The sequence below is a fragment of the Lissotriton helveticus genome, chromosome 10, assembly GCF_964261635.1.
Source record: "Lissotriton helveticus chromosome 10, aLisHel1.1, whole genome shotgun sequence".
Classification (NCBI taxonomy): domain Eukaryota; kingdom Metazoa; phylum Chordata; class Amphibia; order Caudata; family Salamandridae; genus Lissotriton; species Lissotriton helveticus.
In genome coordinates, this window is record NC_136071.1 from 491,541,074 (window position 1) to 491,557,598 (window position 16,525).

Here is a 16,525-nt window from a genome sequence, read left to right on the forward strand (position 1 = left end):
GTGAACTGTAAAACATCACAATTAGCTCAGATATGCCTGAGACCATGGATGCCTGCCTCTTAATTATATGCTTAATAAAGGAAGATCTGCAGTGAAAAATTCCACCCAACAGTATTTTTTCTCTTTTTATGTTATGAAAATGTACACATTAACTTTGTGAATACATTGGATGTTGTCTTCTAGCCCCTACTCTCCATACATGTATAACGTGTCTCTTAATGATCAGTGAAAGAGCACGTATCTTTGAATAATTCAACCAGACAATACATTGTATCTCCACAGCACGGATGGTATTGTTTTGCCTGGCAGTCACTCTATCATGCCTTGTACATGCACACTGCTGAGAAGTCAGTGAGCTGTGTATTACTCGGACGCTTGTGGCTACTTCTCTATGGTAAGCCTGCTATCCTCTAACACTCATCCCAGACAAGGAGCATGAGCAATAGTTAATTAGTGACACACAACCTCACTTTCTTAAAACTTGCATTATTAAAATTCCCTTTAGATACAAGGACCTAATGGGCCGATTACGATGGTGCCATCGTGGTGCAAAAGGGACCGCCCGCCATAGGTGCTGCGGTCCCGCAAAACAAATTAGGATGCGCCCGCCACATTGGCGGGCGCATCCTGTACGTTTACATTGTGGTGGGTGGCAGCACCCGCCACAATGTAAAAATGCATGTTTCACATTTGCATGTACAACGTGGCAGGCCCCGTGCGTTGGCTGCCACCTTGTACATGGAAATGAAGGGGGTACCATAGGTACCCCCCACGTGCAGCACCCCACCCCCCTAGGGACCCGCAACGGGCCCCCGAAGGCTTTTTCCGCCTGTCTTTTTGCGGCGGAAACTCAGACGCAAAAGACAGGCATCCAAATACCCATAGCGGTGCCTGCACGGCACCGCCTCCATTGACCCCCTGTACCTGGTCCCGCAAGGCGGGCGGTACAGGCCCGCCTTGCGGGACCACGGCGGACGATCTTTCTGTCCGCCGCAGTACCTTTTCCCTTCCCACTGCCATCCTAATATGGCGGTGGAAATTTTAAGGGTGATGGCGGTGAATCCGCGACCGCCTGCCCGGCGGTCGCGGATTCACCACCATCGTAATCGGCCCCTATGTCCCTGGACTGCGTGGACAGATAGCTCTTTCATTATATTTTTGGGGGGTAAACTTAAGGAACAGAGGTGAAGACTGCTCATTCATCGATTAAGTGGAGACCCTAGGAAAGCACATCCTTTGTTCTTTAGGCCCAGGGTAGCCAGTTGAGCACCAACCCAGTTGGAGGGCTGCTGGTCCAAGACCCATTTTTGGTAGTTAGGGAGGTAACTGCTCATTACCCAAAGCACACCCACTGCTAACCCACAGGCTTCCTTTGGAGGCAGAATGCCTGTGCCATCTTGGATTTCCCTAGAATTGTGGAATGTGGGATAATATGCAGTAAGGCAAACAGGATATACTGAAAAAATTGAGAGGGTTGCTTTTGGGACTTTTTCCCCATTGGTTAGTGAGTGTCCAGGAGTCACTCCATCCACTGGCCAGGGAAACTTACAAAGCGAGCACCAAACACAAAGATCCCCAGAACACTCCCTGGGCCTGCGGAAGAACAAAAGAACAGCACCTGTTGTTTGAGACCTTTGAGAAGACCTGAAGTGCTGATGCTGATTCCACTTGTAACTAGGACAACAAATTGGACTCCAAGGGTCAGCCGGCTGACCTCCTGTGAGGAGTTACAGGGACACAAGCTGCAAGAGGCTTTTTTTCTGAAGAACCCACCAGACCAGTTGCAACTGGGCCTGGCCTGCACCCTGTTGGTGTGAGTCCTGACCCCCAATTGCTATCCCTGAGGTCCTGGGACCACTGGATGTGTCTAAAAGGACTTTTCATACAATATCTGAAAAGCTGTGTGTAGGAGAGTAGGGTCTGCTATCCTATGGTCACCCCAAATTTTTGCTTTTTGCTTCACTGGTTTTCGACTACTGAGGCTGTGGGCCTGCTGATCAGACCCCCAGCCTGCTGTTCTCTCACTAAATTACTGATACATGTGCTATAGGCACCTACCACAATTGGAAATGGACTCCTTGTCAGCCCCTGTATAATGCACTATAGGTGCCCAGGGCATAGGGCCACCAAGGCCTACCAGGGGCTGCAGCATATCTTTTGCCACCCCTGGCTGGTTCTTAAATTGACACAACTGGCTGATCACTCAGCTGGGGTAAGGTGGTGTAATCACCCCTTACTTAGATATAGTATACCTATATCTAAACCTATATCTGGACACATATTAACCTGTGAGCCACTCCTATGGAAGGCCTCATCAATCCTGGAGGCAGAGTGCATGGTTTAATGTGAGATGGAGCTCTAGCATGAGCTGAGCCTGTCTGCAGCTGTCGGGAACAACTCCCTAAGCTGTTTCAGGATAATGCCATACCATATACTCTTAAGCGCCTTATAATCCTCGCGGTTATACAGCAACTTTGGTTTGGCTTTATCAAAACATGTCGTGTAAGGTGTCATACGATTTGGAATACTATCCCCTCGCCAGTTCTGGCGACGGGGATAGCATTCCACCCCTCTAGAGGGGTAAGACATGTTACTTTACTTAAATGCGGTTAATTTCTAAAAGGACCTTGGATCCACAAAATGGATGCCTCTGCCACAGACACGAGTCTGACCCCCTGAAGCTGACCGAAACTCAGCCAAATGGGGCCTGGACAAAGGGTTTCCTGTCGCAGGGAGGTGCTACACCCCCTCAGACAGGAGATAGTGGATTGTAGCGGGGAGGTTTGAAAGAAACCAGACACTGCCTGGGGAGCACAAGGCTGCCCCTTGCATAATCCGGCCAAACCGGTTCTGGGGCACTCCAGCCCTCGTGCCAGGGCGGCCTGGATCAAAGGAAAGGGGTGTATCCACCCCCTTCCTGGTTCCCACCCATAGGAGGGGACCTAGCAGGTAATCCAGCCCCCAAAATTAGTATAAGACTGGGAGCAGTGCCAATGCACTTCAGATTATCCTGATGAAACATAAGAAACGAAACTCTGGACCCTTCGACATCCTACTCGACGTAGAAGCCCGAAGAATCTCCCTTGTGGTCAAGGAGTGACCACCCTGTGCAAACAGGCACCATCCAGCCATCGACGTCTGCTTTGTCGCAGTTCCCGCCGGAACTCGAGCGACAGAGATCGACGAGATCAAGCTTGCCTGCCTTCCAACAGCCCGATCCACAGTCCCTGCAGAGCTGAGACCCGTGGAGGCGACCGGAAGCGTGGGGCACGCCATCTTGGAAAGACCACGAGACGCTGACTGTGCAGCCCACGAGTGACCCTCGAAGCTGTACACCGGGGTTTGAGAAGCCCCAACCCTGAGCCACACTTGCACCGAAGTTCAGCCCTCCACACTCGACGAGTGCTGCGTGGGGCCCTTCTGCTTCTTTTGGCTCAACGCGTGGGCCCGGTCACTTGCCAGCCGGCTTGTGGCCCCTGTGCCAACGAAACTTGAAATTCGACCTGCGATTCTGGTTGCTCCAGATTTGCACCAGCTCCCCTGAAAAGGAGCCCCCACTCTGACCCTCCTGGTTTGAGTGAGAAGCAATCTCCCAGTTCCGCGTGGATTGCTTTTGCCAAGTGTTGTTTGCTCCAATCTTGAAGCCGACAGCGCCGACGGCGAGAGCCTGCGTGGGACAGATCGTGACCTGCTCCTGGACGTCGTAGATGCCCCAGAGCCCATGTGACAGCGGAGAGAAGCTCCTCGACGACCACCTGATTGCGCCCGACATTGCCTGGTTCCGTCCTGGTTCCACCCTGGTCACTGCTGAGTGACCCAGACTCTGTCCCCTCTGCTTTCAGGTACTTTTCGACTTGAGTCCACCCTTGGACTCCACCGGACACTTCTCTTTCACCCCGCCTGCAGCCCTTTGAGCTTCAAGCACCAAGAGCCTGCGTGACGAAACCCGACTCAACTTCGACCCTGTGCACCCGCTTCCTGGGGGTGAGGTAACTTTGCTCCGCCCGTGTTCCCACACTGCTACACATCTCTAGGGTCTGTGTCTTAAGTTTTGTTCCTTTAGGTTCAGCGGAAGTGTCCTTAAACTTTAACTTTACAACTTTTACGCACCATTGGTTAACATTGGTGCATGCGTGCGCTTTCCGCACTGCACCCGAATCCCGTGGGCCTTTCCCGACTTCAGCATTGCTTGTCCCGACTGCTCCCAGCGATTCCCTAGGCCCTAGGCCTAACCACTGTTCGATTGGTATCTCTTATACCACTTGTTTAGTATATGGTTTGAGTGGCCCCCCGCCCTCATCCATAATTGTGCAACTTTGTATGTTTAAACTGTGCTTTTGATTTAACGCGTGTGCCCCTTTATTCATAAAGAATACTGGGGATTGTTTTTAGTAATAAATACATATATTTTTATAATATATACTTGTGTGGTGTCCTTTCATTTGATAATACAGGATTGTATGTGGTAAAACAGCTCGCTTAACACGACCTCTTAAGTTAAGCCTTTAGGCTGCTTAGTCCATGCTACCCCTAGGATAGCTTGTCTAATAAGGTTGACTTACAACCAGACACCATAAGGGATTGTTTGGTCTGATAACAGGTGGTTCCAGAATTGGAAACATCACCTATCAGGCCAACTTCTCACACTGTGGGACATAGAAAAAGTCAGACTCCCAGCTGCCGGAGGACCGTGACCAACCACTTGAGCCAAACCGACCAAAGCACTACTTCACTGGACTTAAGAAACAAGTTTCTCCCGCTTGAACTGTCTCCACAGCAGCCAATCTGTTTCAGCAGGACCTTGGTGAGAAGGAATCCAACCCTGAGGAGCTCATAGTTGGATACACCATGCAGTCTTGTCCTGCTGGAGGATTCTGAGCTCCGAGCAAGAAACTAAACCAAAATGTAGACCGCGTCTCAGGCTATACGGTAAAAAGTATATGGATAATGAGGCCTCCCCTGGGTGCAAAATTTGAACTTTTTTTGCCAAAACCAACGGTTTGGAGGAAACTCGTCAAACTGCTATTTTGCTTCGAGAGGACTACCTTGGTCACCTTCTGCAGCTGTGCTCTGCTGAACAATTTTAATTTCCAATTCAGGGTATACGTCCTAAGCTTAAATCTTTGACTGGGAGGAACCTGCTTGGCGTACCTGACACGCACTCCATTTCGGTTGACCTAAAATCGCAGCTAGGTCCCGGCCAACGGAAAGCAGAGGCTACTGATTGGCACTTTACTTTTTCAAGACCCTTATTGCTTTAAATCTCTAAAACACAAAAAGAAGCAAATCTTCGGTTCCCGTATTGGATTTTTGTCATTTTGATGCATTTTGTTAATGACATTTTCCTCTATTTTTCTAAAATGGATGGGTATTTTTATTGTGTTGTTTTCGACTTCTTAACTGTTTTGGTACTTATAAATGTTTTAAACATTTTGTCTAAGTTAAGCCTGTCTGCTCCGTGCTACACCTATCAGGAGCTAAGTTCAAGTTTAAATTATTGAAACCTTTGCCTGGACCTAACAGGTTAGTGACTTTATTACTTGTGGTGGACTAAAATCCATTTATATTAATAATTCACTTTCTTACACTGTCAATATCTGATTGCTAATTCCCAGTCTTTTGGGAGCCCATTCTGATAAGCTGGTCCTACCATTGGAGCGGAGAAATGCTAGTGATTTATTACTGCAGGTTTCCTTTAGAGATTTCTTTAAAGAGTGGAGGACTTCTGATGAAAAGTAAAATTACTTTTACTCGTTTCTAGCTATCTTATGGGATTCGATTGATTTGCACCTGGTAATCAAGTAGATCAGACACAGGCAAAGAAATTAGGTTCAAGACAATTTCTTGAAACAAATAAGGAAATTGTTGTGGTCATATTAAAGAGTTTGCACCTTTAGCACAAGATTTCACTAAGTCACTTTTAAGGCGAGGCTGCGTCAAAACCCTGCACCTGCTTGAAGCAGGCATAAGGATTGATGCAGCATGTTAGGGATAGGGCACCCCTTTGCCTTGCTTGAGCTGCGTCACGCTTGCGACGACGACACGCATCTGCCCATCCATGCGCCAAGGTGCCCCGCATTGTAAATGCGGTGCATCAGTGGTGGCGCACGGGATAGCATATGCATCGCAACTCTTCTGGAGCATCCCTGCTGATTAGCAGAGATGCGTCAGAAGTAGTAAATCTGTCCCTCACTGCTTACGTTTCCGAATGCATTTCATGAAAAGGAATATAACAGATAACAGCCATGTGTTGTTTAAAGAGCCCACAGAGACCTCGTGTTGACACTAAATGGAATTATAAATACAAAAGTATGTTTTTATTTGTAATGTGACTTTTATGTCTTTCTTCCCTTTAATTATCAGTCATGGATCATTCAGGCATCCCTAGAACACCATTAAAAGTACTTTCTATTTATATTTGCTGCTCGAAGTATGCACAGATGAGTGCTGAAAATACGGTTTTAGGTGACTGCTTATTTTTGTACAGTCTGGGATATCAAAAGATCTGGCAACCCTAATCATAAGACTGGAAGTTTGTTGCAGGATCAGCATATTATTTAAATCCTCAACCCTCGATCCCTGATGAAGGCCATAATGGCAATACTTTAACTTATATCTGAAACCCTACGTCGCCGTCAATAACATGCTGAGTTACTACAATTGTCTGGGAATTAACCCTGCGTTGAGACAACTCTATCCTCATTCTCGCCATTCATTTTCACGTTCACCCTGCGCTCACAGCGATCACAATGCACTCACACTGATAACCCTGCACTCACACCATTCACCCGCTCACCCTGCACTCACACTGATCACTCTGCACTCACACTGTTCACCCTGTAACTCCCCCTGCAGTCACATGAGCACATTACTCACCCTGCACTCATGTGACACTTCATTCACTTTTACCCCTCACTGCTCAATCTGCAATCTCAATCAAACAAGCCCATCACTAACCATTCATTTGTTTGTCCCACTCTGCACTTAGATCCGCGCCCAAATTCATATGATCACCTCACTCAACCAGCAGTCACTCCTCTTACCCTACTCTCACACTATTGCATCACTCACTGTGCACTCACATGGGCACTCCCTACACCCACACAGCGCAGAGGGTTAATGTTCCTGCTACAAAGAATGTGTACCATGAAAATCACAGAATTGAGTGTGAGCACTATTAAAAAAATGAATTTTTTGTCAGAAAGGTCCTCTAGAGGGATGAGGTGCATTGTTGGTGAGTGGTAGTAAGGAAATTCAAGGAGGAGGAAATGAGGGCGAGAGCGCCATAAAAGACTGTTGCACCGTGTGCGACCTGTGCTAGGGCCAGCCCTGGCTGGGAGTGTTAGCAATCCCCCCGAAGTTAGAGTCTAGTTGCGCCCCTGCCTAAATGCCGAAAATAAGATCCTCCCACTGTAGGACACACGCCTCTCCTTGCCAAACGGGCTCTGCAACAGCCCCCACGAAAAGCGCTATCCCTCCCTTGGCCCTATGGTAAGGGGACTAGATCGCGCAACCCAAAAACCAGGACATTCCACAAAAATAGAGGAAGGTCTACAATTTTACATCAACAAAGTGGCAAAGTGTGACAGCGCTCATCAACACAGAAACACAGAAGAAGCACTAAGAAAATAAATAAAATGTAATTTTAAAACCAGCATCATACCTGTTAATTAAATTGCTTACTCGTAACAGCTACTAACTAACCCTGATTTGGAACATCTAAAAAGGTGCCTCTTACTGTTTGCAGGTTACCCTCTCAAAAAAGCGTGACATGAGCCAATTTTACCGAAATCTGCCGGGACAATGAAACCCGGGACTGTCCCGACAAATCCGGGGCGCCCGGTGCCCTACCTATGGTCCAGATGCTGCTCTCATCAGCTAATCTCTCTAAAGTTCCTAACTAGTTAATAATAATCCTTCTACGCGCGAACCCCAAAACTATCAAAATCTGTAAATCTAAACCTAAGGAATCCCCGGATACCCTAAAGTTATTCGTTTGAGGAGCTGTCCACGTCACGTGATAAACGTATGCAACGTCGTTGTCAGGGAGGGGCTCGCTCCATGAACCGATGCAAGGGATAATGGAAAATAGAGCAGCCACATTGGAAGGTTGTTTCTACATGTGACGAGTGCAGATTGGTACACATATTGTCAGATACAGCTAGCACTAAGCAAAAATACTTGCATGTTTTTCAAAAGCATGTTTAGCTTGTTATTTCCTCAGTCTGAACAAATAAGCCTTTATATATAATACATGAGGTAAAGGGGCAGCATTTTTAATACTTCGCATTTTGCACTACTGCGTTTAATTAATTAAAATTCGAACGAGTTGTAGTTTCTCTGTTCGATTCATTTGGTTTAAGGCGTAAAAATACCGCTCAAATATGGGCGACGTAATCTAAGAATCAAGATTAGGGCAAATGAGTTTTTCTCTGTTTAACTAACTCCGCTGTTGCCAAGGAGACGGCTGGATGCAGTAGCACAGGTAGGACTGAAGAGTTTTAACGTAATGTTACTTCACTAGGCAACAGGTGTTTATGTGATGCGCATGCGTGAACATTAAGCAGTGCACTTGTAACCGTTCATTTACCCTTTGAAGTGTGCACCGAATCATCACTTGCGAGGAAATGTTGCTTTAGAATGAATTCCGAAACTGAAATGCTTCAGCTGAAGCTAACGCAGGGAGACTTCTCTGCTGTGAAACCCAGGGAGCGGCTGGCAACTAAACAAGTCTTCTTGCCTGAGTGCCTGCTTGCCTGAAAGAAATGTAAATGTTCGCAACTGGCCACTCAGCAATGTAAAGCGTACCTGGAAGCAGGTATTGGCTTTAATTGATGGAATCACTTGAAGCTTCTTGATGACACCCATGTATTCTTTTTGAGAAGTATTGTAAGGGAGCTCTACCAGCTAAGATGTGAAGTGTGTGCTTTTAAATCAACTGCACTAAGTACAGTCTGCAAAAAACATATTTTGGAAAGACTGTTTATCCTAAAGCTTTTTGCACGTTCTGTAGCAGCTTATCTTATACTATGTGTAATGCAAGTTTAAAATAATGACATACATGTTCACAGTGCTTCCTGTCACAGTCTGGGACCTTGTAGCCCTAAACATACACGTCAGTATTCTCCACTGCACCAACTAGGATTCAATTCTATGGCTCTCTGGTGCAGTGCATTAACTAATCGAGGTTTCATAATGTACAATAGTGCAGGAACTAGAAGGTGAAAGACCGAAAAAGGTACAAAATGTTTGTTATTTAGCCACGGCCATACGCTCACTCCCCCGCCCCCTTGTGAACAGCATCACAGTTCCCATTCTTTTTTTAATGCACTTTGACCCACTGGGGGATACACCAGTATTGGCAACTTTGCCTTAATCACACAGAGAGGGTGAACATCAGAAGATATCTTCTCTAGTGTTTGCACAATTATTTACCCCGTATATTCTTTTATGTTGCTTTGATCACATGGCTGCTTGTTCCTTCAAGTGCAGTTTAATGCTTGCATTTGCTTACAGGTATTAGCATTACTCTGAGTCCTTCTATCACCGTGATGTCTCACGTAGTAAAGCCCCTGTGCCTCCAATCACAAACCTCCCCAACGCATAAAATCCCCAACCCCCCACTCCTTACCTCCTGTTCGTACCAAATCCAATCCCCACACCGTTGGACTAGTCGAAAAAGGTGGGAAGGAGAGCATGAGTCATCATGCGAGAGAAGGACTCAGTATTGCTATTGCTGGTAAGTAAATGCAGCATTACCCCTTCATCCCTCTCGCCGTGATGACTCACATTGTGAGATGACACCCAAGCCAAGAAACAGACCAGGACAGCTTCACAGCATATGACAACACAAGTTTAATCCAGAGGTATCAGAAAACAGGGTACAACACAAAGCTCAGCACTTTGGAACCCAACAATTCCAGGACCCCAGACCACCCGATAATGGGACTCAAACGTTGAAGGAACTAATAAGTGGCAGGCTGACAGATATCCTGTAAAGAAGCCCCCTGTACCTCAGCCATGGAAACAGCCATGCCTCTAGTGCAGTGGTTCCCAAACGTATTCAACCTGTGGCTCCCTTGACCTAATTGGCAGTTGGCCGTGGCTCCCCATCATGTCACTTTTTTTTTTACCAGTGGGAGGATGTAAGCCAGACATCGGGAATACTTCCAGTTTTCGCCCTGAGGTTAATTGGGATGAAGCTGATGAAGGTATCTCAAAAATGGTAATTGTGCAGCGGTAATTAACCCAAAAATAAAATAGAAATAACCATGCCAGTCCACTCAGAATAAACTCCAAAATGATTATCCCAAGTTTAAGGGGAACTTTTTGGAATCGTACAAAGTGGAGAAAATGTAAGTGCGTCAAGTAGTTTCATAACACTGCATTTTCTCTAAGTGAAATACAACTTCAGCTTTAAGAAATAACTTCAGAGCAGTGGAAGTACCAGTTCCAGATAAATAAGTGGTGCATGTCTTATCTCACATTTCAACAGCCAGGCCAACAATCTACATATATTCTTTTTTCCTGTAAATGAGTGCTAATGTCTTTCCATGATGCAGCCATATTGATCCCTGGCATGCCAGGGATAGAGGGGCCGTCCAATACGAGCCAAATCATTTGGAAAACGCAAATTTTCCCCGATATGGATTGGGGGACGTCAGAGGCAGAACAAGTCTTCCCTTCGGGAAAGGAATGAGGGTTACCCGAGCCAGCTGGGAGAAGGTGCTGTTGCTTAGAAAGGGAATGTGTGTTTATTTCTGGCAATTCCGACCATACCATTACTTCAGTGGCAAACGCCTGAAATATACGGAGGGAAGAAGGGGGAACTTCTTTCACTGAGGCCGAGAAGGAAAAGGGTTATTATTATTATAGTAATAATGATGACATGCTTCGTGCCTGAACTTGGCTGAGGGTCAGACTGGGGCCGGGAAACTAATCCAGGCTGCAATGTAGTCTATTTCCAACGCTGCAGCGAGTTTGTCAACTTTAAATTCTGTCTCGTAATTTCTGGCGCGGACACGAACAAAGTGCAGGAACAGCAGCCAGCATAATTACATGGGCTTGGTCAGTCACAAGTTTGTCATGTCTTCCTTTTTTGCAGTAAGCAAGTAATTTTTTAGTCAGTGTGAAACCAACAAGTGTAAAATGTGAAGGGTCATCAGAAGCGCTGCGCAGCAGAACACGGGTGCCAATAACGCTTGACAGTCTGCTGTGCATAAGTGGAAGATACGTGAAAGCACATCGGAAGCACGTATGGCGGCCGTGCGCTCCGGGGCTAAACCATGATTTTAGATTACACCGGTGACGTTTGAAACTCCCCCCTGTGTTGCGCCGCAGCTGGGTGTCATTTAAATAAGTATCACTGTCTTGCTGCCTTCAAGCTGACTGCTGACAGGTAGGGGTAGGGCGTCCAAAGATGCATCACTTGTTAATTGCGCCCATTATCACAATTACAATACGATTAGAAGCTTCCTCAGCGACCTGGGGAACCTGTCGCAGATTAGAAAAGCCCTTAAATAGCTGGAAAACAAGACCCTGATCATCCTCCAGACCTCTTGAGGGAGAACGAAAAGCCTCAATCACAGACCATTACAATTTAAGTGTGTCAGGTCAAACCCAACTGTAACCTATCCTGAAGAAAGTCCAGCACTTGAGGCAGGGACACAGAAAGAGGAAGCACTTGCCGACGATCACATCAGGCCTGAAACATCTTCTGATGCCTAGCATAAGAAGACCTGGTAGACAAGTGAATGGATGCCTGCATAGAAGAAGAGACAGAGGCTAAGACCCTGTAGCATCAAGACCCCCCTGCTCAATTGCCAAACCAACAACTTACGCCTGTCTAGGGATGGCACTTGGAGACATGGAAATCTCAGGGGAGATGGAACCACTGGAAACCTTTAGTCCTGATCCATCCTCATCTCTATCAACAGAGAAAACTAAGCAAGTAAGTAAATATTTATTGTATGTGGTTAATTAAAACCTTTACAACATTTGCAAAGAGAATATTACATAAGATCATTAAAATAAAAAAAATAATACTAAGCAGAGCGGGGTAATGCTGTAGCCAACAGAACCACCTGAGCCTTCTCCCTCTGAACCCAAAGTAGACACCTCAGGATCAAAGGGAATGGAGGGAAAGCACACAGCAGACCAACCAGCCAATTACGCGCCAGGACCTCGATTCCTGAAGCCAAATCCTCCTGTCCACAGGAACAAAATGGGGAAGAAGTGCATTGCCAGGGTCTGCAAACAGATCCGCCAGGTGGTGACCCCACGATTGACATTCTTTGGCAAAGATCTGGGGAGAAAGACAAAAGTCCTGAGAGGTGGGAATCTCCCTGCACAGGCAATCAGCCCGACAAATCAGAGCTCCCTGAAGAAACATGGGCCTAAAGACCCCACAGTCAACTAAGCCCAAAGAAATAATTGATCCGCATTTGCATATAATAACCAAGCACTCGCCCCCGTTTGTCGGTTGACATAGGACTTAACCGTGGTACTGTCTGTCTAAACTATGACTATGACACCCTGTCTTTCAGGGAAGGGTAAAAACGAAGGAAAGCCAACCAAATCAACTCCAACTCTCTCCAGTTGGACGACCAGGAACTCTGGTCCACCTGCAACAGACCCTGATCTGTGAGCTTTCCTGACCAGGCCCCCCAACCACCATCGTTGGCGCCACCACCCCAATTCCTCTCGGATCATAGGGGTCACTGGTTAAAGGCATGTTAAATCATGCACACTGGGCACTCACTTACCCAGAATTAACCTGTTGAGGATATTGAGGTGCCACTGAGGCCAGGGCTCCAAAAACATTGTTGACACCAGGTCGCTTTGTACCTTCATCCAAAGGCAGACAGGCTGAACAGGCTCAGCCAGAATATCCTGCAGATATGAGTGAATCTTTAACACCCTTGAGCACAGCAATGTCACAATACACAGATCCATCCGGAATTTGGCCCCAATGAAGATGAGATCCCAAGAAGCAGCCAGTTGTGACTTCCTTGCATTCAAGCCTTTAAGCTGACGAGCTTCTGGATGACGCACCTGCGTGCCGGTTAGGCATCAAGGCCTGTGACGGTTGCTTGGCGGCCTTCTTTTCCACCCCAAATACGTTCTCTACTGATGAGGGAAGATATCCCGAAACCCGGGCCGTGTCTCGGGTCTAGAGATCTTCACAACAACAAGTACTCACTTGCACCTACTGAGGTGACCCACTCATGAACTATATGTACCAGAATCCTTAGGGGCGATCCGGAGGAGGGGCTAGCGGTGTGCGATCCATTGCGGTTGATTCTACAAATGGGCTCCCTTGAGCCTTTAAGCTGACAAGCTTCTGGATGACGCACCTTCGTGCCGGTTAGGCATCAAGGCCTGTGACGGTTGCTTGGTGGCCTTCTTTTCCACCCCAAATACGTTCTCTACTGATGAGGGAAGATATCCCGAAACCCGGCCATGTCTCGGGTCTAGAGATCTTCACAACAACAAGTATTCACTTGCACCTACTGAGGTGAACCACTCATGAACTATACGTACCAGAATCCTTAGGGGTGATCCGGGGGCTAGCGGTGTGCGATCCATTGCGGTTGATTCTCTCTAAATGTATCCAGCCTCTAATATACTCATGCTTCCAACCCGTGAGCTGATCAGTTGGTCCTCTAGAACCGGTGATCTAGCATTAGGTAGCCCATTCGCTTCTCGAGGTGTATATGACAAGATTCTAATATAGCACTATCCCATACGCCAATAATGTTCTTCCTTCCTACATTTTATCTCTTTTGATTGCAAGCTACCTCAAAAAGGCTAATCATGATATAAAACCTTGGATTATTACCTATCAATTCCTTTTGAATGACCCCTTGTAGAAAGGTAGGATCCTTCTAGCATGGTTATCCCCACTTTTTTCTGGTGTTAATCTGTTTTCTGACTAATCTGACTGGGATCCTGCTAATCAGGACCCCAAACACTATGTTTCCTCCCTAAATTTAACAGTGGCAAGTACTTTGGTACCTTCCTAATTGGCTACTGGTGTACCCAGTTAAGTCCCTAGTATATGGTCCTAAGGTGCCCTGGGCATATGTACACCAGGGGTCTCCCATGGGATGCAGCATATATTATGCCACCCATGAGAGACCCCTCAAACTGTGACTACAGGCCTGCCATTGCAGCCTGTGTAAGTTGGTGTTAGCAGCACTCACAACAGATATAGATTTCCTTATATCTGAGGGCACTACACGTGAAGTCACCCCTATGGCAGGCTCTCCAGTCCTGAGGGCAGGGTGTTTGGTAAGTGTGAGGGTGCCCCTGCATGAGCAGCGTCCCTCTACAAACTCAGAGTCGATTCTCCAAACTTTATAAGTGCTGTCAGCCATTTAATAAATATAGTGGACATCAAGTCAAGTATGAGATATCTAACTATATATTGGTCATATTTGAGTTCAAACATGTTGGAATCCTACCCCAAAACCGATTCCAGGGTTTGAAGTAGGATCCTATGTACTGGGAGGCTCACCTAGGGTGCCCCCCCTGTTTTCCAGTACAAGTCTTTTAGGGTCTAACAGCAAGCTAGTGCTGCTGCCGACCACAGACACTATTCTGCCCTCCTGCTGCTGAGCTGAGCTCGAGCAGGGGAAGGTAGAAAGGTAGGTTTCCTATCACAAGGAGGTGTGACCATCTCCCAGACAGGACTTAGAGTATTCGACTGGGGTGGGGGAGCTTGCTAGCGCCACCAGACTGCTTGAAGGACACATTTGGTGCCCTTCTTGCATACCTAAACCAGTCCTCGTGCAGGTTCCGAGGAGCCTCAGCCCTCCGGAAGGGATACTTATTGCTTGCAGCCCTCCTTGCATACTCAAGTTTGAGCTAGTTTCCCCCGAGCCCTGCGTCTCGAACCTCAATACCTCCGGTTTAGGAAACAGCTCAAAACCCACCTCTTCCCACAGTGAATCACTCCTGGCCCTTATCTTGTTCCTTGTTCCGCCCTCCCCGTCCTCTTCCTTGTCCCTCCTTCCCTCTCCCCCTCCCTTGGTCCACTGTACTCAGGAGATAAGATTTTTTAGCGCTGGGATACCTCCGGGTGACTACGCGCTCTACAAAATAAATAAATAAATAAAAAAAAAAAATAGTTCAGGGAGGCTATGGCTCCCGCACTGGTGTGAAACTGAAAAAAGGACATAGGAGTATACTCCCCTCTGTCCAGCCCCTCCTCTGGGAGGGATCCTTGAATCCTCCGTGAATCGTCCCTGCCCTTTCCCTAGGGTACTTAAGGGCTTACCTGGTGGTGGCTCTTCAGATTCACTTCAGCTTCAACCGTCTGGGCACCTTGGACTTCACTGGACTTCGCCAGGAACCAAGACTGCACCAAGGAGATCTCCTGCTGCTCCTGGTCCCGTTGTCCTGTCAGTCTTCTGCGCAGTCTGTGCTGGTGCTTCATCCAGGTTCTTTAGGCCTTTGGGCATCAAAGACACCTTATGTAATCTCGCTTGGAGTGAAGGAGTCACTCCCCTGCATCTACATGCACCGCTACCAAGCTCACAGGTCAGTTGCTCCTGATGTCCCACGGACTCCGAAAGGCTCAGCAACACAGGTGGTGGTTCTGCATCTCCCTCGAGGCCTGCCCAGGTCTTCTCAGCAAGTTTGAGGCTACTATCCCTTGTCGGAACTGCTGGAAAAGAACCCTCATGCACTGTGTAGACTTGGTGTTGCCAAGGCTTGTTAACTTTACCGTCCAGAGATCTTCGGTCTACAAGCAGCTCCAGACTCCAGCATCTCTTCCCCTAAAGATCTTCAGCCTCACCACATCCTCTGCACCGTGGGCCCGCATCTTTGGTGAGCTGCTCGACGTCCTCTTGCGATTCTTGTGCCTTTGGCCTGTGGGTCCTCTTGAGGGTCTTCTTTGGCTTCAGTGGGCTCCCCTGCTTGCTAGGGGCTGCCCTTACTCTCCTGCGTTTTGGTGAGTCCCCAGGAACTTGCTGGTCCCAATGCTGCACCTTCTTCGTTTACCATGTCTGTTGCTGCTGCCAAGGCTTGTTCATGCTTCTGCTGAACACCTACCCTCTGGTTCTCGACTTCCGATGTGGCATACATCATGAATGGCTCCTGGTCTTCCACAGCATCGCCTGGTCCTCACAGCTGCAGCGACAAGGTCACTGTCATCACTCCTGCATCGTCCGGCATCAGTGGTCATTGGTCTTCTGTGCCTCCTGGTCACGTCCGAGTGGTATAGAGTTTGTCCCCTCTGCTTGCAGGCACTCCTCTTCAAGAATCCACCCTTGGATTCCACTGGACTCTTTCACCTTCTAGCCAGCGACATCTTTACTGAAGTCTTTCATTGTGGTCTACGGCGGTTTCTGATGTCTCTTCGCACCAATGCCACCGGCTTCCCTGGTGTAGGTATCCTGGTATCTGGGGTATACACGGGTGGGGTGACTCTCCAACCTGCTGTCTTCCACAGGGTTTCTTCATAGTCCACTGGGAAGGGTCCATCTTAAAAACGTCAACTGCTGCTTTCCCATTGACT

General features: G+C 47.5%; 2 protein-coding genes across 2 annotated transcripts in view; one reads left to right on the top strand and one right to left on the bottom strand.

The window, feature by feature from the left end:
- Positions 1-16,525, bottom strand: part of LOC144784299 (WW domain-binding protein 2-like) — a 431,126-nt gene that overhangs the window by 266,519 nt on the left and 148,082 nt on the right. The window lies entirely within an intron of this gene.
- Positions 8,389-16,525, top strand: part of CCDC78 (coiled-coil domain containing 78) — a 434,980-nt gene continuing 426,843 nt past the window's right edge. Inside the window, exon 1 of the mRNA XM_078662986.1 lies at positions 8,389-8,485. The gene's annotated coding sequence lies outside the window, so the exon portion shown is untranslated. The remainder of the gene's footprint in view (positions 8,486-16,525) is intronic.